The sequence below is a fragment of the Myotis brandtii genome, unplaced genomic scaffold, assembly GCF_000412655.1.
Source record: "Myotis brandtii unplaced genomic scaffold, ASM41265v1 scaffold124, whole genome shotgun sequence".
NCBI lineage: Eukaryota > Metazoa > Chordata > Mammalia > Chiroptera > Vespertilionidae > Myotis > Myotis brandtii.
Genome location: NW_005354334.1, coordinates 1,205,084 through 1,216,487, shown reverse-complemented (window position 1 = coordinate 1,216,487; position 11,404 = coordinate 1,205,084). Strand labels below are relative to the sequence as shown.

Below are 11,404 nucleotides of genomic sequence, written 5' to 3'. Positions count from 1 at the left end.
AATATATTTTTATTGAAAATAAAAGAAAAGGAGAGGGAGTGATAGAAACATCAATGATAAGAATCATTGATTGGCTGCCTCATGCATGATCCCCACTGGGGAAAGAGGCCGCAACCCGGGCATGAGCCTTTACCAGGAATCTGGTTCACAGGTCGATGCTCAACCACCTAGCCACACCAGCTGGATGTGGGGATATGTTTTAACTGATTTTTAGTGAGGGAGACAGAGAAACATGGATGTGAGAGAAACATTGATTGGTTGTCTCCCTTACTTATCCTGACCAGGGATCAAACCCCATAATCTTTTGGAATATGGGATGATGCTCCAACCAAATGAGCCACCCGGCCAGAGCTCAAATAGGTGTAGTTTTTTTTTCTCACATCAATTATTTCTACTGATATTTAACATACTAAAAATTAAAACTGAGACTTTTAAGATTCCAGTAATGCATTTCAATCTAACTACAAAACTATTATCTATTACATAATTAATATTTAATGAAAAATAACTATTTGAGAAACAAAAGTTATTGAAAAAGATGGTGTTTTTAAATTTTTTTATTCCATTCATTGGACTGACATCTATATATATAAAAGCCTAAGTGATCAAATGACTGGTTGCTATGATGTGCACTGACCACCAGGGGGCAAGACGCTCAATGCAGAACCTGCTCCCTGGTGGTCAGTGCACTCTGCCACTCAGCTGACCAACCTGTCCCGGCGGCCGACCAGCCCAGTGGTAGCTACTCACTCCCTCAGTAGTCTTGCAGGTCCAATCTCTGGAGAACGGTTCAGGCACCGATGGACCTGTGCTGCCGGCACAATCCTGACAGTGCCGCTGGCCTCCTGGAAGTTGGCCTCAGGCACCGTGGCCGCTTACCCTCCCTCGACACTCCGCAAGGAAGAAACGATATAAAAGCGGCTGCCAGGTGGCTCCTGACAACTGGCGCGGACATCAGCAGGACAGATCTGGATCCGGGGCCAGCAAGGGCATCCCACTGCCTGCCTGGAGGGCTGATTGTGTCCTTGCCCCTCACCCGCCTCGGGATGGGCGCCAGATGCAGGGCTCATGGCTGGCGAGCAGCGGTGCGAGCCTCTCCTGATCAGGACTGACCGGCGTGAGCCCACGGCAGGCACAGCGGGACCGGGGTGAGCGGGAGTGGCAGGCAGGAGCGGCAGGCAGCGTTGGACTGCTGGTTTCAGCCCGATCCCCGCAGGTCACGCCAAGAGAGCCCACCCATGTACAAATTCGTATACTGGGCCTCTATAATAACAAAAGCATAATATGCTAATTAGACCAGATAGCCAAACGACCTTCCGGACGTCCTTCCAGACAACCTTCCGGATGAGGCTGGGGCTGCGAGGGCTGAGGCAAGCCGCTGCAGCTGTGAGGGCTGAGCCCCTTGCACTAATTTCATGCGTCAGGCCTCTAGTTTGGTCAATAAAATTATATAGGTTTTCTGTATACAATTCTATAACACATCATCTATATGGTGCATTGTGTTCACCACCTTCTTCCATCACCATATATTTGACCCCCTTTACCTGTTTCTACCTAGCCAACTCCCTTTTCCCTCTGGTAACCACCATACTATTCTCTCTGTCCATGAGTTTCTATTTGTCTGTCTTCTTTGTTCATTTGTTGCTTTCAGTTTTATATCCAACGCTAGAGGCCTGGTGCACGAAATTTGTGCACTGGGGGCGGGCGTGGGGAGATCCCTCAGTCCAGCCTATGCCCTCTCACAGTCTGGGACCCCTCGGGGAATGTCCGCCTGCCGGCTTAGGCCCGTGGGAAGTGGGCCTAAGCCAGCAGTCAGACATCCCTCTTGCAGTCCGGGACCCCTCGCTCCTTACCGCCCGCCTGCTCACTGCTCCTTACTGCCCAACTTGTTGCTCCTTAGTGCTGCCACAGAAGCGGGAGAGGCTCCCACCACCACCGCTGTGCTCGCCAGCCATGAGCCCGGCTTCTGGTTGAGCAGCACTCCCCCTGTGGGAGTGCACTGACCACCAGGAGCCAGCTCCTGCATTGCACATCTTCCCCCTGGTGGTCAGTGCGCATCATAGCGACCAGTCGTTCTGGTCATCCCACTGTAGCAGTCGCTTAGGCTTTTATTATATAAAAGATGAGTGAAATCATTTTGTTATTGACTCTTCCTGTCTGACTTATTTCCCTTAGCATGATAGTCTCAAGATCCATCCATGTTGTTGCAAATGGCAGTACTCATCTTTTCTTATGGCTGAGTAATATTCCATTGTATATATGTACCACACTGAAAGGGGTGGCATTTTTTCTACAAATCTACATGCCTGTCATAATGGAAGATAGTGGATTCTCATATCTGCTTCTGTATTCAATCTTTTGTAATTTGTTATTTTGGTTGAGTAGATGAAGAAAGTCTAGCCTCGTCACACATATACATAGTTGAAAAACAGGAGAATGCTAACAGCCTTTTCAGATAATCATGGCTATTCTTTGATACCACACCAAACCGTAACGAGTGGTAATTTTTTAGAGGTTAGCTGCCATGTGAAATCTGAAACAATATTAATGAATGTTTCCAACTCTTATATTACAATCCATTGGTTTCTTACACTTTGAATCTTATATGCATACAAGATATTTACCATCAATGCATTTGGTCATTAAAAATTTTGGTGAGAGTTATGCATACCTTTCAAGTATTGACACATTTCACTGTACTATTTTAAAATACCACATTTGTTAAAATCACTGATCTTATTAAAAGACTTCTTTAAGTACTGGGAACCTGTCCAGTTCAAGGTAATACAAGTTTTCCAAAATTCTAATTTTTTTTAAAAAACTCCAACTTTATCACTGGCAAAATATACCGTCAGTTGGTCAGTTGTTTTCCTTAAATGGCAAATTAACCTCATTCATTTGTGAGAAAATGTCTGCCAAATAAGAAAAACCAGTTTGTCGCTTCTTTCAAATAAAGTGTTATTCTATGAAAAAAATACTTTGGTCAGCTCACAACTCAAACAGTTACTTACGTGTTTTTCTTCAAAATTACCACCACATTTTGTAATGTAATGAAAGTTTATATGTACTTCCCATTTCACCAAATAGAATATTTTTAATTTTACACAAAGGCTGAGATTTTTAAAAACACTATTTTCCTGCTTACTTATGGACATTCATAAATGAAACTGGTATTTTTCACTTCAAGAATATGATGGTGAAGAATATCATAACTAGCCCTAGCCAATTTGGCTCAGTGGATAAAATGACAGCCTGCAGATCAAAGGGTCCTGGGTTTGATTCTGGTCAAGAGCATGTACCTCAGTTGCAGGCTCCTCCCCAGCCAGGGCCCTGGTCGGGGACGGGCAGGAGGCAACCAATCAATGTGGTTCTCTCACATCGATGTTTCTCTCTGTCTTTCCCTCTCTCTTCCACTCTCCCTAAAAAAACAATGGAAAAATATCCTCAAGTGAGGATTAACAACAACAAAAAGAATATCATAACTACTAATATAGTTTGGTGCTACTACTACCCTGATTTACACAGACTAAAGCATCAGCAGTTTTTTACCCACAACTGCTTTTGCACCATTATCAGTGCAAATGTCAACACAGTGAATAAAAAACAATGTCTTGATTGTATTATGCAAAGAGTTTTGATCTCATGGACACCCTAATACAGTGATGGCGAACCTATGACACGCGAACTCATTTTTTTGGTTGATTTTTCTTTGTTAAATGGCATTTAAATATATAAAATAAATATCAAAAATATAAATCTTTGTTTTACTATGGTTGCAAATATCAAAAAATTTCTATATGTGACACGGCACCAGAGTTAAGTTAGGGTTTTTCAAAATGCTGACAACCGAGCTCAAAAGGTTCGCCATCACTGCCCTAATAGGATACTGAGGACCCCCTAGGGTGCTGCTCTCATATTAGAATTTCAGGCATTTTCTTACTTCAAAGTAAGGTATACACTTTAACAGACTTTTGTGCATTGCCAGCTCAATTGACAATTTGAAAAACATGATGGAATCCTCTGTTATAAAATGAGAAATAATTTATTTTCCATTTCAACCCAGGAAAAAGTAGCCTAAAAAAAGTACATCAAATAACACTAACATGCTCTATTGATGCCTAATATAACTAGTAACTAATCTAGTAAACATAAACCAATACTTTATTAAAAATCCTAAGGCATCATTCACAACCAAGGTTAATATTTATTTCCTTAAAAAAAAATAGTTTCGAAAAATTGATTTTTTTTCTAAAGATAAAGAAAACTATATATAAAAGTATCTCTTCTATAAACTAAAAAGAAGTTGAAGGATATATCTCAGATATACTTCTTTAATCTTATTAACTGGATATTAAGTTGATTTTTCTAAAATCAAGTATAAATAATATACTATAAGCAAGTTCATATTATTATTTTTTATTGATTGATTTTAGAGAGGACAGAGACAGAGAGAAACATTGACTTGTTGTTCCATTTATTTATGCATTCACTGGTTGCTTCTTGTATGTGCCCTGACCAGGGATCGAACCCGTAACCTTGGCATATTGGGACAATGCTCTAACCAACTAAGCTACTTAGCCAGGGCCTAAGTTCATATTATTAAAATAAAAAGTAACTATCACAACACTGAGGAAATAAATAAGACTTATAATGTTAGTCAAATTATAGCAATTCATCAAAACTACCAGTCAATAAGTAATGAAAGCAGTTAGGACTTATTTAATACTACCCATGTTGGCACCTGGGTCTTTTTAAAATTCTTTCCTTTCCTTTATCTCATCCCCAATACTCCTTGCTTGCTATCCCTTCCTCATCAAGTCTCAACCTAGATGTCCCCACCCCAGAGACCATCTTTGCCCACTCTAAGTCTCCTCTTCATTAATCCTCCAGGGTCATTCTCTAACACTGCATCCAACCTTCACGGTTCTATGGACAAATTCTAATATTCTTTTGTTTAGTTTTTTTGTTTAGTTATATACTCCCCCACTGTATTATGCACCTTGTTAGTTCCAGTAGTCCCCCACTTATCTGTGGTTTCACTTTTCATAGTTTCAGTTACCTGTGGTCAACCACAATCCAAAAATACTAAACAGCAATACCAAAAATACACCACTCATAAGTTTTAAAATGTGCCCCCTTCTGAGCAGCATGATGAAATCTTGTGCCTTCCTACTCAGTCCCACCCCAGATGTGAATTATCCTTTTGTCCAACTATCCATGCTATATGCTCTCTTCACACCCCGTCCATTAGTCACTTGGTACCCATCCTGGTTATCAGATCGACTGCCCTGGTACTGCAAAGCTGTTTCAAGGAACCATTCCTTTACTTATTAAAGGCCCCAAAGTGCAAGAACAGTGGTGCTGGAAATTCAGATATGCCAAAGAGAAGCCTAAGTACTTTCTTTAAGTTAAGGGTGGGGAACCTTTTTCCTGCCAAGGACCATTTGGATATTTATAATGTCATTTATCAACTTAAAAATTAGCCTGCTATATTTAGTCACATTTAATTTAACCCACCCTAATGCCTTGGCAGAGCCAGACCAAATGTTTTCTCAGGGCTTATACAGCCCACAGGTAGGACACGTTCCTCACCCCTGCTTTAAGTGAAAAGGTGAATATAATACAATAAGATATATTGATAAGAGTATAACTTTTATTAGAGTACATTGTTATAAATGTCCTACTTTTTTATGTTACTATTCTATGTGCCTAATTTATAAATTAAATTTTATCATAGATGTTAGGTCTGATCAAAAAATCGAATCGATACCCCCTTCCCTGGGAAACTGACCTTTAGGTCATTTCGCTACTGACATTCCTTTTCATTTAGACCACATTCCATTTGCTAAGACCACAATCTTTCCCCTCTGGACCTGCCCAGAGAATTCTTCACCCAGAAAAAGCCTACCTGGAGTCTTTAAAATCTGTGTCTTCCAGTCCCCGGGTGCTGGCACTATTTTGGGGCTCAGCCCATCTGGTTTTCCAAATGACCTAAGAAATTCATAATTCTTTACTACTTCTGGCCTCATATGTACTTCCTTCAGCGACCCTAACAATAGATATTTATGTAGAGGGGGGAAAAACATAGCATATATAGGGTTCACTACTATCCTCGGTTTCAGGTATCCACTGGGGGTTCTTAGAACATATCCTCCTGAGATGTATAATGCAGAGCCATTGCACTATACCTATCACTTGGCACATAGGAGGTATCCAGTAAACATTTGTTAAATTAACTGAATAGGGGAATGAATTTCTCATTTGAAATTAAAGAAAAATTCAGTAAACATTTATTTCGCAAGTAGTTCCCACTATGGTGAGTACAGTCAAACCCCGGTTCTCAAATGTCTCCCATCTCGAACAATTCAGTTCTTGACCACGTTGTTCACAGAAAAAATGTCAGGGTTGTGGAACTAAACTTCAGTTTTAGACCTGACAACTCTTTCAGGCTGATACCTCAGCAGGACAAAGAGAGTCTCCCAGGATACAAAGGAGGAAATGCACAGCTTTAAAACATAAAGAGGCCATCACAAGTGCTGATGTTGCTAAGTGTGTGAAAGAAACCAGGGCACAGGCAGTTGAAGAGGTAGAAAAACTGAGTTGATTTGGATAACTGAAAAGCAGTTAGCCAGTGACAGCATTCAGAGGCAGCCATATATGAACAAGCAAAGATGCTGCATATTGACGGAAAGACACCTCTAAAACTAGTGCTGAAAATGATTTGGTTAAGGCTAGTAGGGGGTGGTTCAATGAACTTAAGAAGTGTTTATTTACAGATTAAACAGTATATTAGACACGTAACTGTATATAAGAAAGGTTAAAACAGGGAATCATTTGTGGGTCTGGAATGGATTTATTCAATATACATTATTTCTAACGGGAAAAAATGATTTGGTTTTCAAACTGCTTCTCGAACAACCTTCTGGAAAAAATTAAGCAAGAGAATGGACATTCCACTGTAATCTGTTTCTTACTGAGACAATGTATCTTTAAAGTTTTATAACTATTCCAATTAGTACTGTTACATAACAAACCACCCCAAACATAATGACATAAAACAAAAGCCATTTTATTGAGCTCAGATTCTCTGAACCAGGAATTCACAAAGGGCACATTGAAGATGGCTTGTCTCTGCTCCACCAGGTCTGGAGCCTGGATGCAGAGTCTCAAAGTCTAGGAGTGTCCCTGGGAGTGATTCAATGGCTGAGGCTGGCATCATCTGAATCATCTGATAGTTCATTCACTCACACGTCTGGGGACTGGCTTGGAAGGACTTGAAGGCTAGGACTGACCACCTGAGACCTTAGGTCTCTCCATGTGTCTTTCGTCACAGCATGGCAGCTTCAGGGTCTCAGACTTAGTGCTCCAAGAAGCCAGTGTTTCAACAAACAAGGTGGAAGCAGCATTGCTTTTTAAGACTGAGGCTAAGAAATCACACAGCATCACTTCTGCAGCATTCTACTGGTTACCAATAGGCATGTGCAAATCCAACAGGAAGTGAACTCCCCAATTCTCAATGGGTGTAGCCAGTTCTAGAAGAATATGTGGGGCAAGAGATATTGCTTGTGGTCATCTTTGGAAAATATAATCTGCTACAATAACTTCGTACTCACTACATGATTTGGTTAAAATAATACAAGTAGCACTATATCCTTTGTTTGGTTTTAACCCACAATACAAAATAATATTTCCCCAAAATGACTATATTTTCAACCTTGGAAATAGAAATTAAAATTTATATGGATAGCCCTGACAGGGTAGCATAATTGGTTAAAGCATCGCCATGATATACCAAGGTTGCAGGTTCAATCTCTGATCAAGGCACACATAAGAATCAACCAATGAATGTATAAATAAGTGGAACAACAAATCAATGCCTTTCTCTCCCCCTTCTCTCTTTAAAATAAATTTTAAAAATTTATATACATATTATTTTATGTAATATTTACAACTACCTTGTGAAATAGATGTTATTACTACCTGTATTTTTAGTAAGATGAGAAAGTTGAATTCAGAAACTGAGTAACTTGCCCAGAAAGATAAGTGCCAACGTTGGGATAAATCCAGACATGTGTGTTTCAAAGTCCAGGATCTTTCCACTGAACAGGCAGTTTGCACAGTACCATCTTAAATAAAATTCACACAGATCTCATGTATATCAGAGCTGTACAAAGCAAGGACTACCTGCATCTTGCTTTATATAGATGTAAGCTCTTCAAGAATGAATTTATAACCCAACCATGTTAGATAGTTGTACTAGCTAATAACTGTCTATAGATCTGAATATGTTAAATTTAAAAAATCACAATGAAATGTACCAGGCAGCACTCTCTGCTATAGTTTCTTAAGGGTGGTACAGCGCTGAGTACATATTCTAGCTTTCAGTACGTGTGTAACTGATTAAGTGAATTCTAGGGAAAATTTCCAGATCATTATAAGTAATAAGCACTTACATATTTCAAAGAAGCTGTACTAGATGCTAAAAAGCTAAATATGATCTATCCTCTCATTTAAATTCTTTGGCATTTGTGTCTCAGGAATTAGGGCCTTATCTGTATCTATTATTCATTGCTTATATTATTCTTCATCTACCAGTTAGAAGTGAAGCTTTTTAAAGCAGAAAATGTGGCTACGTTGCACTACTTATTTTTTCACTTTCCGTAATGCCTGATATGGCTGTCTTGTGTTTCTGATTTGAATGACTGTGCTATGTACAAACCATATCAAAGCCAGAAATGTGGCACAGTGGACAGTTATTTTCTTGGAGCTTAACACTACCCTCCCCCAAAATGCATTCTTGCAACCAAAAGGAAATTAATCAAATCATGTAAATTTTCTATCTTTGTTCTAAATAATTTTAAGGCCAAATACCTTATAACTCTAAAGGCAGACAAACATTTGTATTTCTATGGAAGATAAATATATCAATGTAATGTTTGCTTTTTCTAATGAACAGTCTCACCTTTTATGCTGGAGTTACTTAATAAAACATCAAAAGGGAATATTTTCAGAAGAATTAAAGAAAATAATTTTTAATAAAACAACAAATTTCTTGTTAAAATAAAATTATTCCTGGTTTGTTTGTTTTCCGGCTATGAAAAACAAAACCTCTACCCATAAATTAGGGAACTTCCTAGATATTTAAAATTAGTTTATAAATGTTATATAATTTTTAATATAAAATCAGGATTTTATATATTTATAGTTATATAAATAATTTTATATAATTCTTATGTGAAAAAATGTTTTCTTATATATAAGAAAATAATATTCTCTTCAAATAATCCAGCAGCCCTGTGCTTTGATGACTTTTTTAAATGCCATGCCATCATTTTCCCTTAAAAGTATAAAGGAAAGAAAAAATACAGACCTTGGTTTCAGGGCTGATAAGTCTTTATTAGGTAACTAATCTTCAAGGCTTCCATATTATAATTGATATTAATTCCCTAAGAAACAGATTTGAAATCTATTCCTTGGTTCTTATTCAATAATGATAATATTTTAAAGATATACATGAAATGGGGATTTAAAGAGCTTAAGTAATTTGCTAAAGGCTGTACTAGTCAAGTAAATTATGGAAGAGAGATTCTAGCCTATTTTAAAAATATTTTTATTGATTTTTTTTAAACGAAAGGAAGGGAGAGGGGAAAAAAAGAAACATCGATGTGAGGGCAGAACATCAATTGGTTGCTTCCTGCAGGCCCACCAGTGGGGATCTAGCCCACAACCCAGGCATGTGCCCCAACAGGGGAATAGAACCAGCAACCTATTGGTGCATGGGATGACACCCGACCAACGGAGCCACACCAGCCAGAGCTATTTTCTATCTTTTGATTTCTTATATCATTCTGGTCAATTGAAAATTCAGTGTAAAGATGATTGATGGCCACTTATTAATACTCTATCTGAGATTTCTCTAATAGCATTTGAATGACTAAGGATTTATTTATATTAGAAATTGTGGTAAAACTGAACTTATTTTTTGAAAACAAATTTTTCTAAACCTAAGAAATTATTGTGAAAATTAAATCATGCAATCATTTTTTTATGTACTGTCTATACCTGTGTCCACATTATGACAGCTGAATAAAGACAGAAACCATATTTCCAGTGCAAAAGAAACTTCCATATATCTAAATGCATTTAATTATGCAATTAAGGAACTTCTACTTAACTTTCTATTGGAAGTACTTAATCTGCAATGTAACAGCAAGCTAAAGGGCAAATATTAAGAGAAATATCTAAAAGAATTCTGTACATGCCTTCAGACAATGAATATGCTCATTAAAATCATATGCCTATGGACTGATAGCAATATTACAAAGTCCATAAAGTCACATTACAGATCTGCATTAACAAATAAAATCTGCAATCAATTTTAATAATAGGGTAACTCTGAATCCCAATGAAGTAAAATTCTATTTCAAGAAAAGAATTACAGTCTTAGTGTTCAATTAATGTTATATTTTGAATTTCAGCAATAAAAAATTTGTGGGTAATTGTTTTCTCTTATCATATATATATTTCTTTATCTATGTAATATCTTTGATTTTGCCCCTTGGCCTTCAGAAGGTCTAAAATGTTTATCATCTGGTCCTTATATGAATGGTTTGGATACTTACGCTCTACAGTGGGTGGTGCTATTCCAAATGCAGCAGCATCTAGGAATGTCTTGACAATACAAATTATTGATCCACCCCACACCTACTGAATCATCCCAAACCTACTGAATCAGAATATCTGAGGGTGGGCCCAGTAATTCTTTTTCCCAATAAGCACTCCAGGTGATTCTTATGCAATCTGAAGTTTGAGAACCACTGCTCTTAAACAGGATTTTAGAGACTGAGTTGTGTCCCTTGGATAAATTATTTAATCCTCTGAGCCAACAAAATGATAGTGTCATCCACTTCACAGAATTGTTGACAGGATGAAAATAAAATTTAAAAAATATTAAAAACAGTAAAGCTGAATATAACTGATATCAGTAATTCGTAATAAGTGGTAATATAGTCCTTATTAATCCAATGGTGTACTGGCAAGCCCCCTTGTACCAGCTCATGAGATATGATTATTAAATTTTCAGAAACTTTGTGAGGCAATTATTAAAATAGCTATTATTAAAAATTAAATTATATAAACTTAAAATTAAATAAGTTATATTCAAACTTATTATAAGATGCAATACTCAAAACTCATTACTAAAAACTTTATTACGTTACTATTATCTATGCTCATGAGGTTATTATCTACACTAATAAAAGAGAAACATGGTAATTAGCGTACGACCGCTACCCTTTTCATTGGCTAATCAGTGAGTATATGCAAATTAACTGACAACCAAGATGGCGGCCGGCAGCCAGGCAGCTGGAAGCGAACATGAGGCTTGCTTGCTTCAGTGAAGGAG

General features: G+C 37.8%; 1 protein-coding gene and 1 long non-coding RNA gene across 10 annotated transcripts in view; both read right to left on the bottom strand.

Moving 5' to 3' along the window:
* RAP1GDS1 (RAP1, GTP-GDP dissociation stimulator 1) overlaps window positions 1–11,404 on the bottom strand; it is a 132,330-nt gene that overhangs the window by 112,361 nt on the left and 8,565 nt on the right. The window lies entirely within an intron of this gene.
* LOC106724908 overlaps window positions 7,049–11,404 on the bottom strand; it is a 7,734-nt gene continuing 3,378 nt past the window's right edge. Inside the window, exon 2 of the long non-coding RNA XR_001360737.1 lies at window positions 7,049–7,532. This is a non-coding gene — a long non-coding RNA (uncharacterized LOC106724908). The remainder of the gene's footprint in view (window positions 7,533–11,404) is intronic.